Source organism: Triticum aestivum, chromosome 3D (assembly GCF_018294505.1).
Source record: "Triticum aestivum cultivar Chinese Spring chromosome 3D, IWGSC CS RefSeq v2.1, whole genome shotgun sequence".
NCBI classification, from domain to species: Eukaryota; Viridiplantae; Streptophyta; class Magnoliopsida; order Poales; family Poaceae; genus Triticum; species Triticum aestivum.
In genome coordinates this window covers 211,031,310-211,046,250 of record NC_057802.1, presented here as the reverse complement: position 1 = coordinate 211,046,250, position 14,941 = coordinate 211,031,310, and positions in this window count along the sequence as shown.

The following is a 14,941-nucleotide window of genomic DNA, read 5'->3' as shown; positions in this document are numbered from 1 at the left end:
ACCGGGGTGAAGGAAGAACCAGCCGCAGCGGGGAGGGGGGCTCGCCGGAGAGGTACCCCACTATCTATCTTAGGGTTCAGGATGGGGGCGTTGGCGGGGCGGTGGCGTGGGGATCGCCGGAGAAAAAGCTTGGCATGGGGGGGCCTAGAGGGATGGCCGGGGCGGCGGCGGACCGGCGGTGGTGAGTGTTTTCGGGGCAGGCGGGGCGGCGCGCCGCCGGCCGCAGGCGGCGGGGGGCTGCTATTTGGCCGGTGGTGGCTGGTGGCTCAGGGGGTTGGAGGTTGAAGATGAACTGCAGGCCCTTGATTTCGTATCCAATGGCTGCAAAATCGACTGACCAGAGATGAAAAAGTTAGTCGACCGACGTGTAGCCTCACCTTGCTAGTGCGTTCAGTTTCGACAGCAAAATTCAGTTTCGACAGTTAAGTTCAGTTTCGACAGTTAAGTTCAGTTTCGACAGTTAAGTTCAGTTTCGACAGTTAAGTTTAGAGATGAGCGGCTGATGTATTTTACATCCAGCACTTTGTGGTTATGTATTTTACGTCATGTATTGGAGATGCTATTAGAATTCCACTCAGGTTAAGGTTGTTCGTTGTCTCTCTTGTCCTGCTTCAGCCTCGGCGTCGTACAACTCACCGGAGCTGCTCCAACGATGAAACCCTCCATCACAGTGGAGCAGTACCTCGGGCTCCATCTCTAGACGCCTAAGATCTTCTTCCCCTCCTCCGACAGCAAAGTCAGCCGAAGCATCCTCACCGGCCAACCCAATCACGCTGAGATCGACATGGCTTTGCCAAAGAGGTTGTACACTTGTTGCATCTCTTTTTTACTCTACATGTTATATATATTGTCCACTAAGCACACAGATTTGTTCCTTTAGTGTCTCCTTGAAAGAAAAAACATAGGAATTTTAATTTTCACTTGTCCTCCTTTTCAAATTCCTATTCATGAAGCACAAGACTAAGAGATAGTAGCATAATAGCATTATAACCGTACATTTTCTTATGGTTTGACTTAATCTCACCATGCTTCTTTGCATCCTGTGATCTTCCAATTGTTGTGAATCAAACACCCAGATTGGCAGAAATCCTGTGTTTTTAAATTCTCTGTTTTGCACGTGCATTCCTATCCTATTCCTGTCTATTTCCTATCCCTGCATTGTTGTAATCCTCCAATTCAAACGAGCCCTTACATAATTACTTCTCTTACAGATAGTTGTCAAAGAAAACCTTGCGTGGTTTGTCCCGCTCCTACTGTGCCGTCGTCCACCCCAGCTCAGCTGCTCCAACGACAGAAGGGTCCAGCACAGCAGGGATCCGGCCTCCAGACTGTCTTTCGCCACCTCAGATCTTCTTCCCCGCCGCTGGCAGCCATGAAAACTGCATTACCATCATCAACCGAGCAGATGACCTCGAGGACTACACGGGTCCGCAAGAGAGGTCGCACTCTTTCGTGTCTGCTTACATTATGCATCGCTTAATATTACATGCTACTTTATCGTCCCGTTCACCGATTAGACTCTGAGTCAGCTCCAAACTAATGGTCAAACTTGAGTTTTTAAATGGTTGTGGGGTACATATCGGGGCCGCTATCAATAGTATCTATCTACTATCTGGTTAATCTCCGGTGTCTACTATGAGTTTCATGTTGGGTGGGAAACAAACAGTAAAGAAGCCATTATCTGTATTTTTTAACTGAAGCCATTATCTGCCTACTATTATTGGTTTCGGGTCTATCCACAGGTTGCTACCATCACTCTAGATTTCTGCATGCACTCCTTACATAATCTCACTATGTTTTATTCCTATGCATGACAGTTATTGTAAACAATGGAACTGAACATGTAGAGCAAAAGAGACGAGCCTTGCGTGGCAATAGAATTTCATGCGGACGTCACTCCATGGTAGGCGCAAAGGCAGCCCCCCTCGACGCATTTCAGATTGTAATCGAGAGGAAGATATCTGTTCTGAGGGGGATTCAGAATGAGAAGACAACTCCTATTTAACCCCTGAGGTCTTCGCTCTAACTTGGCATGCTGATGTTGGTTATATCATGCATATGGTGTCTTGCATTGCTTACTTTATACATCAAATATGTCATCTGCTTAGTTTAGACATCCTTTGTGCGAATGCCATCTGTTTAGTTTATTCATCGTTTATGTGAATTATGCAACGCCATCTTGTTTAGCCAGACATCATATATGTGAATTTTGCAATGCCATCCTGCTTAGCCAGTCATCTTATATGTAAATTATATCAGGCCATCCTTTTTTTTTACATATTACATTTGTCAACAATGTTAGTACATTCAACTGCTCTTCGTGTGCATCAGCCATTTGACACGGTGATGGAAAATTCTGGAGTGAAAACAAGGTCTTCAGAGCAGACTATGCTATCTGACGAAGCGCATATCTCGCTGGTTATGGATAGCTCCTGTGAGGAGGATTCAGAGACAGATGACCAGTCCTATTCCCCCCCGAGGTGTATGCTCTAACTTGGCAGGGTTATGTTGCTCATATCGTGCGTATGGTGTCTCGCATTGCTATGTCATTTGATTAGTTTAGACATGCTTTGTGTGAATGCCACCTGTTCAGTGTCTAATTACCATATATGTGAATTATGCATTGCCATCTTGTTGCAAGACATTATATATGTGAATTATACAATGCTATCTTGTTGCAAAGACATTATATATGTGAATTATGCAATGCCATGCTGTTTAGCCAATCATCATGTATGTGAATTATATCATGCTATCATTTTTTTGTATTACGTGTTCCATTTGTCGACAACGTTTGTATATTCAACTACTCTTCCTGTGTATCAGCCATTTGAAGCGGTGATGGAAGTATCTGGAGTGAAAACAAGGTATTCAGAGCAGACAATGCTACCTGCTGAAGCAGACATCTTTCTGGTTACAGAGAGCTCCTCAGAGGAGGATTCAGAGACTGATGACCAGTCCTATATCCCCTCTGAGGTCTATGCTCAAACTTGGCAGGGTTATATTACCCATGTCATGCATGTTGTCTTGCATTGCTTAGTTTTTACATCATATATGGATTGCCATCTGCTTACTTGCTTACTATATAAATCATATATTTGAATTATATCATGCCATCATGTTTACATAGTACATACACATCATCTATCTGAATTATGGCATGGCAACCCATTTAATAAAGACATCATATAGTTATATCATCTCATCTTGTTTAGTGTTTACAGTCATCATATTTTGAATTATGGCATTCTATCCGTGAATGTATGTGAATTATGGCATGCCAACCTATTTAATAAACACATTATATAGTTATGTCATGTCATCCTGTTTACATAATCTCATATTTTGAACTATGTCTTTCCATCTTTTTTAGTTAGCCATCATAATGTGAAATTGTGTCATGCTATCCTGTTTAGTTAGCCATCATATATGTGAAATTGTGTCATGCTATCCTGTTTGGTTAGACAACATAAATATGAATTATTTCATGCCCTCTTTTATTCCCCACTATCCATTGCACCTGTCTATCATACAATGTCTATACTTTCAATTACTTTTCTTGTTTATCAGCCATTTGAATTGGAGAGCGTGATGCCAGTATCTAAGGGAGTAACAACACGGTCTTCAGAAAAGATAGTGCTACCAGTTGATGCAGATAGAACCACGATTGTACTTGCCCAAGGACCAGATCCACCACACATAACCCAGACTCTCGCAGATTGTACCCCTACCTAGTTGGACAGAGAACCAGCTACACCCCTTCTAACCCCAACCCTGGCAGATAGTAACCCAGTTCCAGTTGACACAGCACCGTCTCCACCACAGAGCACCCAAACACGAGAAGTTAGTAAGGGAACTGCAGTTCCCAAAGCACGAGGACCACCACTCCGAATCCCAACTCAACGCTTAAAGGAGAAGAAGATTTGTTCTCAGGTCAGGTTCTATAGCTATGGTTCATACTCCTTTGCTCTTGCATTACTGTATTTACTCATACCAACTATTTTCAAATTTGAAGGATGGAATTGAAACTCCAATGGCGCAACAGGTATGTTTTAAACCTGTTTCTTTAACTGGTTTGCTGTTGTAACCTGCTCTATGTTGATTTCAGTTTCAATTGAATAAACAGTTATGTTCTCATGTCATGCACATTACGTGTTGTTATCGCTCTATAGTTACCCACACTTATATTCTGTCTATTCTGCTTTGTCTTGAACAAATATTATTTGAACTGTGTCTCTATCTTGATTTGGCAACAAAAACTAGAATGATATAGACCATAAAGTGACCATGGTACATAGATATATGTTTGTTTCATGCTGTTATCCTGTCCACTTTACTACTGAACTCATTTACCAAAATGAGTTTCATATACAACATGGTAGACATGTGATGTGTCTGCTTGTTTCTCTTTTAGAATGCGGAGAAAATATTGGAGAACAGTACCGCGTTATCCAATGGTAAAGGAAGTAATGCAGATAAGGTTCAAGATTGTGAGACATCCCTGTTGGTCTCCAAGAAAGCTGATAAAAACTATCTTGACGACAGTGAGGGAACCCAAAAGTCATGTCTTGATGTAGTGTTCGAGTTACTGGCCACTACTGCTGGCACAAGCTCTTCGAACTCGCTGCCTGAATCAGTTCGTCTTCTTGAGTCTCAACTTCAAGTTGAAAGACATCGATCAGATGTGCTGCGACAGGAAGCTGAAGGACTAAGGAAGTCCGTGCAGAATTCAGATGCATATTTTCTGGTGCAACAGGAAGCGCTGGAGGATTTAAGCGCCAAACAAGAGAAAGTTAATAAGCTTGCTAAGCATCTTGCCAGCATTATGGGTACCCAGGATATTGTTTCTTGAGATCTTCTGAAGTGGTTTCAGTTCTGGATTTGTTTTGCTGCGGCGTTTATTTGCGCTGGTCGCCAACTTTGACAACCAGTGTATATGATATGCTGCTTTGTTCCCTATATTTGCACTGGTGGCGAACTTTGATGCCCAGTGGATGTAATATGTGCAATAGCCGTGATAGCCTAGCATTAGTTGCTTGCTTATTTATTTCCTTGTTGTCTTGTTTATTTGTTTGCTTGTAGTCATTGCAGTTCTTTTTCCGCGGTTAGCTAGTGGCTGCAATAACCTATTTTTTAAAACTAGGCCACAATAACCATGGGCTAAGATTTACTGTAGTGACACCAGGCCTCCTACTGGCCGTAGAAATAGTGGGCCTTCTACGGGCCGTAGAAACAATGGGCCTTCTATGGGCCGTAGAAACAATGGCCCTTCTGCGGGCTGTATCATCAATGGGCCTTATACGGGCCGTATGATCGATTCGCCAAACATGGGCCAAACAGACCGCATTATGGCCGTAAACGGGCTAGAGTTGGAATCGTCCGTTCATGGGCCGACCATAACGGGCCATCGTTAATAGGCTGTATTTGATGACGCTATGAAAACGCCCCAACGTATTAACGGACCACAAACGGGCCGACTATAACCACGGGCTGAATTTGGCCCACAAGCAGAAAATGACAGTAACGGGCCGTAAGTAAATGAATGCTGGAAATGAGCCCAAGAATAAATGGGCTCTGAGAAGGCCGAAAGATAACATGGGCTGGAAACGGCCCAACGGAATAACGAGCCGTTAATGGGTATAAAGTGATACACTGTTCATTACGGGCCAGTTTCACCACGAGCCGTTAATGGGTGTAAAGTGATACACTATTCATTACGGGCCAGTTTCACCACGGGCCGTTAATAGGCCAAGAGTTACATAGGGCCTCATATGGGCCGAAAGACGTCATGGGCCATACATGGGCCAGAAGTGAAACTGGGCTGGAATCATATTGGATGGCCCAGATGACGCTACTGGGCCTAATTCGGATAGGGCGTAACGTGCCTTGGGTTAGCGGGCTGTAAATGGGCTATATGCGAACAGGCCGTTAACAGGCTTTCCATGGGCCGGCCCGCCACCTTTTGACCAAGTCAAACGGGCCAGCCTTTTCACGGGAATGGGCCTCTGTTGGGCCGTGCCACGTGTCGACGCATCATAGGCGCCTTCTGTCCAATGAGTGGATGACATCTGTCCCAACGATGAGCCGACACGTGTTTCCTCCAGCCAATGATGATTTTACACATGGAAAATCCCCATTGGTCAGGGCTGTTAACGGGTTATCGGATCCAAAACCCGACCCGATAGCTTAACGGCGTTCTGTTACGGTGGATGCCACGTGTCGGTCACCCTTGACGAAAAGCACTTCTGTGACGCGCGATTTATCTTCATGGAAGTGGACACTTCCGTGATGATAATTTTGGTAATGTCATGGAACACTTCTACGACAGCACAGGTATGACTATCTTGATTCTGTCATAAATTTTTCATGGATGTACATGCATGACAAAAAACGCGACCTACTGTGACAAACACGTATCATCACGGAAGTGTATTTTTTTTGTAGTGCATGGAGACCGACGGCGGGGGCCCTGACCAGTCCGGCCCCCAGCCGAACATTATTCTGGAGACCCATACGGCTCCGGAATCGAGCAAGCAACCCCCTTTGAAGGGGAGGGGGAGCATCAACTCCGGCGGTGACCTCCCCTAATCCGAAGGCTCCGAACGATCTAATAGAGGCACTACGACATGCTTCCATCATGGAGGAGCACCGCACCCTGATGGGTGTGGTGGTTGAGAAGGTTCAGTCCGCCAAGAGCGGGCTGAACGAAACCTTCACCGGCCTGCTAACAGGCTTCGAGGTATGCGATGTAATACTCTTAGACACTTTTCATATGAAGGAAATATGCATTTATATAGATAGTAGCCCATGAGACTGTGTTCGGTTTTGAAAAAAGCTGAACAGAGGATCACATAGTATTCGGAAGAGGGGACGTACTTTTCTGTTTTATAATAGGCTTCCCTGTTGGCGGCGACCGCCCAGGCCGCTGAAGTTTCTGAACTCAAGTGGAAGCTGAACCTGGCGGATGATGATATCGACCGCATTAACAAGCGGTTCGATGAGGCGCAAGGTATGTTTAAAAGAGCTCTTATATGCCTGAAGTGATATGCAGATTCAGAGTAAAGCTCATGGACTGCTATCACTATGATTGTAGGTAGCGCGACCGAGGTCGAGACCCTCAAGAGCGCCCTTGCCCAAGCCAAGGAGGAGGCGAAGGCAAGCAAGGCGGCTGCTGACAAAGCAGCTGCGGATTTAAAGGCCGAACAGGTTGCCCACCGCCAGCATGAGGAGAGGATGGCCGAGGTAGAGGAAGAGCTGAAGGACGCCTACGGCAGGTGCGAGGCCTTGGAGGAGAAGAGTACGGCCGAGGCGGCCGATCTCTCCAAGGTCCTCCAAGAGGCCAAAGAGGCGCGCACCGATTCCCGGAGTGCTCGGGAGGAGATCCGGCAGGCCGAACAGATAGTGGATGGTAAGCCCTTTCTCTTGGAGAGTCTATTTGGGGGTCAAAGATATGCTTTGCTCACTCGACTGTGCAGTTCTCCAGACGCCTTTGTGGATCTTCCGAGGAGTGCCGCCGACAACGCACAGTTTTTCCGAGCACAGGAGGGGAGCTCAACGGAGAAGCTCTTCTAGTCACAGTTCCTGGCACCGGATGAAGCAACTGGCAGAGCTGCATAGGATGTCCGGCTCGGCCATGAAAGACGTCATAGTCCGGCTGTGGCCGACCGAACCCATTCCCATCAGCTACTTCGGCCTGGTGAAGCGACTCGTCGACGCGCTGCCCTGGGTTGAGGCCGTAAAGCGCTCGGCATACATAGAGGGTGTGCGGATGGCCTTTGCCCGTGTCAAGATGCACTGGGCGAAGATGAAGGCCACCATCGTGGCGACCGAGGACCCACCCAGAGGCAAGGACCACCGCAAGCTGGAGCGGTACTTTGACGACGTCCTGGAGGGTGCCCGATTAGTAGAGGGCCAATGCTCAAAGGATATCATGTTTGAGTGAATGTAATATATTTAGCCAGACTATTTGTTATAAACCAAGGCTTGTAATATATGTATGCTTTTATCTGAAATTACATTCCTCCTGTGCGGCCGTTTTTTAATCTTGAGAGTTTGCCAGTCATCGGCTTCAGCCCCCACGTAGATGCTACGGGGGTGTTCGGAATAGCGCACGATCACACTTGACCCAACATCTTGGTCCATGAAGGAGGTGTCTGCACAGTGAACCAGGCAATCAGACTATGTGGCTTTATCACTTTCACTTAGCCATAGGAGTTTGACGGTGGGACTAAGTACTAGCCGCTGGTGCGTATGCAGCTATCCGAACTAGGATGCCTTAGGTGCGTGACTGGATGAAGGCCAGTCCTTCGTATAACACGAAAGAAATCATAAGAGATTTATAGTCAGTCGCCGAATCGCCGACCAGCTCTCGCCTTATCGTGACAGTCAGTTTTCGGCTTTCTCTACTGAGGTGCTTGACCGGACGAACCAGAAACACAATCGCAGTAGTTCTCCCTTTTCTACCCTATCCGAACAAGCGAAACGTAAGGTAGTAATCATAGGAGCTGGGCAACCCAACTATTGACCAAAGACATGATTCGGAGCTGATGCATATAATGCAATATTCGGGACGCCGAAGTATACTCTAGGAGTGTTCAGACTTTTTGAAAGTATATGTGGCAAAATAGAGCCCCTGACATTTAGGCCGTACCAAAGTATATATGGCAATCTAACGCAAAGAGGGAATACAGTGTTATGAAATAAACCAATACCGAATAGGGGTTGGTAAAAATCCTGTTTCCATTATAATCTGATTGATACGTCAAAACGTGCTATTACAGATAATGCCATAAAAATCAAGGCTATTTTACATGCCGAGAATTTTTAAACAAGGGGAAGCTATGTACATGGTCTAAAGAAAAGGTAGTCTTGACAAACCCATGGACATCCCGCCGCACATCTGCGCCGCTTTCGCCTTGGTGGAAAAATCCTTTGAGAGGAGCGGTCCATGGTCGTTTATACGAAAGGGGCCCGGAAAGAGCCCTTGCACAACCGTACAATAGCTAGGTTTTAATGCACCTGTGGTATGGAAAAAAGATCAAAGAAGAAAGGTTAAGGTCAAATAGGGTTGAGCCGCACTATAGACCTTGTCCGCATTGTGCCTCCGTCGTTGCCCAGGGTATTTTGAGTGCGTAATTATGAAAGCGCGGTACATATGCCGCGGTTATGTGGGGTGATCGACGGAGGCGAAACTGCTAGTCGAACTCTGGATCGACGGAGCTGTCATTCTACAGAGTAGGCCGGACTCGCTTAATAGTGTCCGGGGCTTTGATGGCCGATGATTTAATCGGCTTGATGAGGCCGCTCTTTACCTCGGCTGCAAGGGCCGTGGTGTGCTCCTCAGTACGGAGGGAGCGCTCCATGTTTCCATTGTCTGTGATAGTGCCACGGGGTCCAGGCATTTTGAGCTTTAAGTAAGCATAATGTGGGACTGCATTGAAGCGGGTGAAGGCGGCTCGTCCGAGCAGTGCGTGATAACCACTGCGGAAGGGGACGATGTCGAAGATCAAGTGTTCACTTCAGAAGTTATCCGGTGAACCGAAGACTACTTCCAATGTTAATGAACCCGTGCAGCGGGCTTCAATGCCGGGTATCACTCCTTTAAAGGTGGTGTTACTAGGCATGATTCCTGATGGGTCAATACCCATTTTAAGAACAGTGTCTTGATAAATCAAGTTAAGACTGCTGCAGCCGTCCATAAGGACTCGAGTGAGATGGAATCCATCGATGATTGAATCGAGGACCAGAGTTTCCGAACCTCCATGACGGATACTGGTGATACGTCTCCGTCGTATCTATAATTTTTGATTGTTCCATGCCAATATTCTACAACTTTCATATACTTTTGGCAACTTTTTATACTATTTTTTGGGACTAACATATTGATCCACTGCCCAGTGCCAGTTCTTGTTTGTTACATGTTTTTGGTTTCGCAGAATATCCATATCAAACGGAATCCAAACGGGATAAAAACGGACGGAGAATATTTTTGGAATATTTGGAGAATTCTGGAAGAAAAATCCACGCGAGACGGTGCCCGAGGGAGGCACGAGGCAGGGGGCGCCCCCTGACCCTCGTGGGCCACCCGTAAGGCGGTTGATGCCCTTCTTCGGCCGCAAGAAAGCTAATTTTTAGAAAAAAAATCACGGCGAAGATTTCAATCCAATCGGAGTTACGGATCTTCATATATACACGAAACGGTGAAAGGGCAGCAGCCCAGAATGCAGAAACAGAGAGAGACAGAGAGACAGATCCAATCTCAGAGGGGCTCTCGCCCCTCCCACGCCATGGAGACGATGGACCAGAGGGAAAACCCTTCTCCCATCTAGGGAGAAGGTCAAGGAAGAAGAACAAGGAGGGGGGCTCTCTCCCCCTCGCTTCCGGTGGCGCCGGAACGCCGCCGGGGGCCATCATCATCACCGCGATCTACACCAACACCTCCGTCATCTTCACCAACATCTCCATCACCTTCCCCCCTCTATCTACAGCGGTCCACTCTCCCGCAACCCGCTGTACCCTCTACTTGAACATGGTGCTTTATGCTTCATATTATTATCCAATGATGTGTTGCCATCCTATGATGTCTAAGTAGATTTTCATTGTCCTATCGGTGGTTGATGAATTGCTATGATTGATTTAATTTGCTTATGGTTATGTTGCTGTCCTTTGGTGCCCATCATATGAGCGCGCGCGTGGATCACACCATAGGGTTAGTTGTATGTTGATAGGACTATGTATTGGAGGGCAAGAGTGACAAAAGCTTCAACCTAGCATAGAAATTGATGCATACGGGATTGAAGGGGGACCAATATCACTTAATGCTATGGTTGGGTTTTACCTTAATGAACGTTATAGTTGCGGATGCTTGCTAATAGTTCCAATCATAAGTGCATAGAATTCCAAGTCAGGGATGACATGCTAGCAGTGGCCTCTCCCACATAAAACTTGCTATCGGTCTAGTAAAGTAGTCAATTGCTTAGGGACAATTCCGCAACTCCTACCACCACTTTTCCACACTCGCTATACTAACTTTAGTTGTGTCTTCATCTAAACAGCCCCTAGTTTTTATTTACGTGCTCTTTATTAGCTTGCAAACCTATCCAAAAACACCTACAAAGTACTTCTAGTTTTATGCTTGTTCTAGGTAAAGCGAACGTCAAGCGTGCGTAGAGTTGTATCGGTGGTCGATAGAACTTGAGGGAATATTTGTTCTGCATTTAGCTCCTCGTTGGGTTTGACACTCTTACTTATCGAAAGAGGCTACAATTGATCCCCTATACTTGTCGGTTATCAAGACCTTTTTCTGGCGCCGTTGCCGGGGAGCAATAGCGTGGGGTGAATATTCTCGTGTGTGCTTGTTTGCTTTATCACTAAGTAATTTTTATTTGCTGTTCTTAGTTGTTCTCTATCTTTAGTTATGGATATGGAACACGAAATACCAAAAAAATTAGGTGTACTTGCTACTCATGGTAATGAGGAACCTCCTAAAACCCTCGATGCTCGTTATGTGACAGAAATTATGTACTACTTTGATAATCCAGAGAAAACCCCATTCAATTTGGTAATGGTAGTAACATTGGATCAACGTGAATACTTAAGGGATTATCGCTTGACACAAAAAGGGAAACTATTATGGGATCAAATTTATATATTGAAGTGGTATGCTCGGCAAGTATGCTTGAGTTATGATTATACTTGTTGCTCTAAGATGAAGGCTCCACACCTTCACTTTTCATGCAAATTTAATGATAATAAAACCTTAGCTTCTTATGCTAATGGTATATATGATTACTATGATGTGGAACAAATAGAATAATTTGTTGCTTTTATGGGTGCTTATGAAATTGAATATATGTTTAAAGAGTTTGAATATTTTGATGATGCTGTTTATAGACCTGAAAATTTAGCTATCCTCAAAAATTGCTATGAGAATTATGAATACAATTCCGATATTGATGCGCTTATTGAGAAAGTCTCCGCTGTCCAAGAAGAGACTAAAATTTTGCAGGAGACTATGGAAGAAGAAATTACTGAAACTGTGAGCTCATTGGATGAAAAAGATGAAGAGGAGAGCGAAGAACAAAAGGAGGAAGAGCGGATTGATCACCCGTGCCCACTTTCTAATGAGAGTAACCCTCCAACTCATACATTGTTTAATTTCCCTTCGTGCTTACCAAAGGATGATTGCTATGATGATTGTTATGATCCCATTGATTCTCTTGAAATATCCCTTTTTGATGATGCTTGCTATGCTTGTGGCCAAGATGCCAATATGAATTATGCTTATGGAGATGAACTTGCTATAGTTCCTTATGTTAAACATGAAATTGTTGCTATTGCACCCACGCATGATAGTCCTATTATCTTTTTGAATTCTCCCGACTACACTATATCGGAGAAGTTTGCACTTATTAAGGATTATATTGATGGGTTGCCTTATACCGTTGCACATGATGATTTTGATGAATATAATATGCATGTGCTTGCTGCTCCTACTTGCAATTATTACGAGAGAGGAACTATATCTCCACCTCTCTATGTTTCCAACACGATAAAATTGCAAGAAACTGTTTATACTATGCATTGGCCTTTACTTTGTGTGCATGAATTGTTCTTTTATGACATGCCGATGCATAGGAAGAGAGTTAGACTTCGTCATTACATGATATATGTTGCTTTGTGCTCACTACTAAATGCCAAATCATTGCTAATTAAAATTGGCTTTGATATACCTTGGGATCCGGGTGGATTCACTACTTGAGCACTATATGCCTAGCTTAATGGCTTTAAAGAAAGCGCTGCCAGGGAGACAACCCAGAAGTTTTAGAGAGTTATTTATTTCTGTTGTGTGCTTTTATAAGGTTTAAAATAAAAATAATGTGCCAAGGTTTGCCTTTAGGATGTTTACAGTGCCTGTTGGTTTGTACGGTGCAGGACAGAAACTTTGGCTGTAGTGCGCGATTTTTAGTTTTTTACTGGAACGTCAAATGGTTCTGATTCTTTTTGCACTGTCTTTTTATACAAATATTTTATTTTTCCTAATTTTTGTAGAATTATTCAAGTATCAGAAGTATGGTGAATGTTCAGATTATTACAGACTGTTCTGTTTTAGACAGATTCTGTTTTTGATGCATAGTTTGCTTGTTTTGATGAAACTATCGATTTATATCAGTGGATTAAGCCATGAAAAAGTTATATTACAGTAGATATAATGGAAAAACAAAATATGAATTGGTTTTCAACAGTACTTAGAGTAGTGATTTTGTTTATTATACTAACGGATCTTACCGAGTTTTCTGTTGAAGTTTTGTGTGGATGAAGTGTTCGATGATCGAGAAGGTCTCGATGTGAGAAGAAGGAAGAGAGGCAAGAGCTCAAGCTTGGGGATGCCCGAGGCACCCCAAGTAAATATTCAAGGAGACTCAAGCGTCTAAGCTTGGGGATGCCCCGGAAGGCATCCCCTCTTTCTTCAACAAGTATCGGTATGTTTTCGGATTCGTTTCGTTCATGCGATATGTGCAATCTTGGAGCATCTTTTGCATTTAGTTTTCATTTTTCTTTTATGTACCATTCTGGTATGAGATAGTCCTTGGTTGATTTATAGAATGCTCTATGCACTTCACTTATCTATTTTGAGTATGGCTTTATAGAATGCTTCATGTGCTTCACTTATATCATTTGATGTTTGGATTGCCTGTTTCTCTTTACATAGACAACCGCCATTTGTAGAATGCTCTTTTGCTTCACTTATATTTGTTAGAGCATGGGCATATCTTTTGTATAAAGAATGAAACTCTCTTGCTTCACTTATATCTGTTTAGAGAGATGACAGGAATTGGTCATTCACATGGTTAGTCATAAAATCCTACATAAAACTTGTAGATCACTGAATATGATATGTTTGATTCCTTGCAATTGTTTTGCGATATAAAGATGGTGATATTAGAGTCATGCTAGTTGAGTAATTGTGAAATTGAGGAATACTTGTGTTGAGGTTTGCAAGTCCCGTAGCATGCACGTATGGTGAACCGTTATGTAACGAAGTCAGAGCATGAGGTGTTCTTTCATTGCTTTCCTTATGAGTGGCGGTCGGGGACGAGCGATGGTCTTTTCCTACCAATCTATCCCCCTAGGGGCATGCGTAGTAGTAACTTGCTTCGAGGGCTAATAAACTTTTGCAATAAGTATATGAGTTCTTTATGACTAATGTGAGTCCATGGATTATACGCACTCTCACCCTTCCATCATTGCTAGCCTCTTCGGTACCGTGCATTGCCATTTCTCACCTTGAGAGTTGGTGCAAACTTCGCCGGTGCATCCAAACCCTGTGATACGATACGCTCTATCACACATAAACCTCCTTATATCTTCCTCAAAACAGCCACCATACCTACCTATCATGGCATTTCCATAGCCATTCCAAGATATATTGCCATGCAACTTCCATCATCATATACATGACTTGAGCATTTATTGTCATATTGCTTTGCATGATCGTAAGATAGCTAGCATGATGTTTTCATGGCTTGTCCATTTTTTGATGTCATTGCTACGCTAGATCATTGCACATCCCGGTACACCGCCGGAGGCATTCATATAGAGTCATATCTTTGTTCTAGACATCGAGCTGTAATATTGAGTTATAAGTAAATAAAAGTGTGATGATCATCATTATTTTGCCCCAGTGAGGACAGGATGATGGAGACTATGATTCCCCCACAAGTCAGGATGAGACTCCGGACTTTAAAAATAAATAAAAGAGGCCAAAGAAGCCCAAATAAAAAAAGAGGCCAAAGAAGCCCACCAAAAGAAAAAAAAGAGAAAATAAGAGAAAATAAAAAAATGAGAGAAAAAGAGAGAATGGGCAATGTTACTATCCTTTTACCACACTTGTGCTTCAGAGTAGCACCATGTTCTTCATATAGAGAGTCTCATTGAGTTA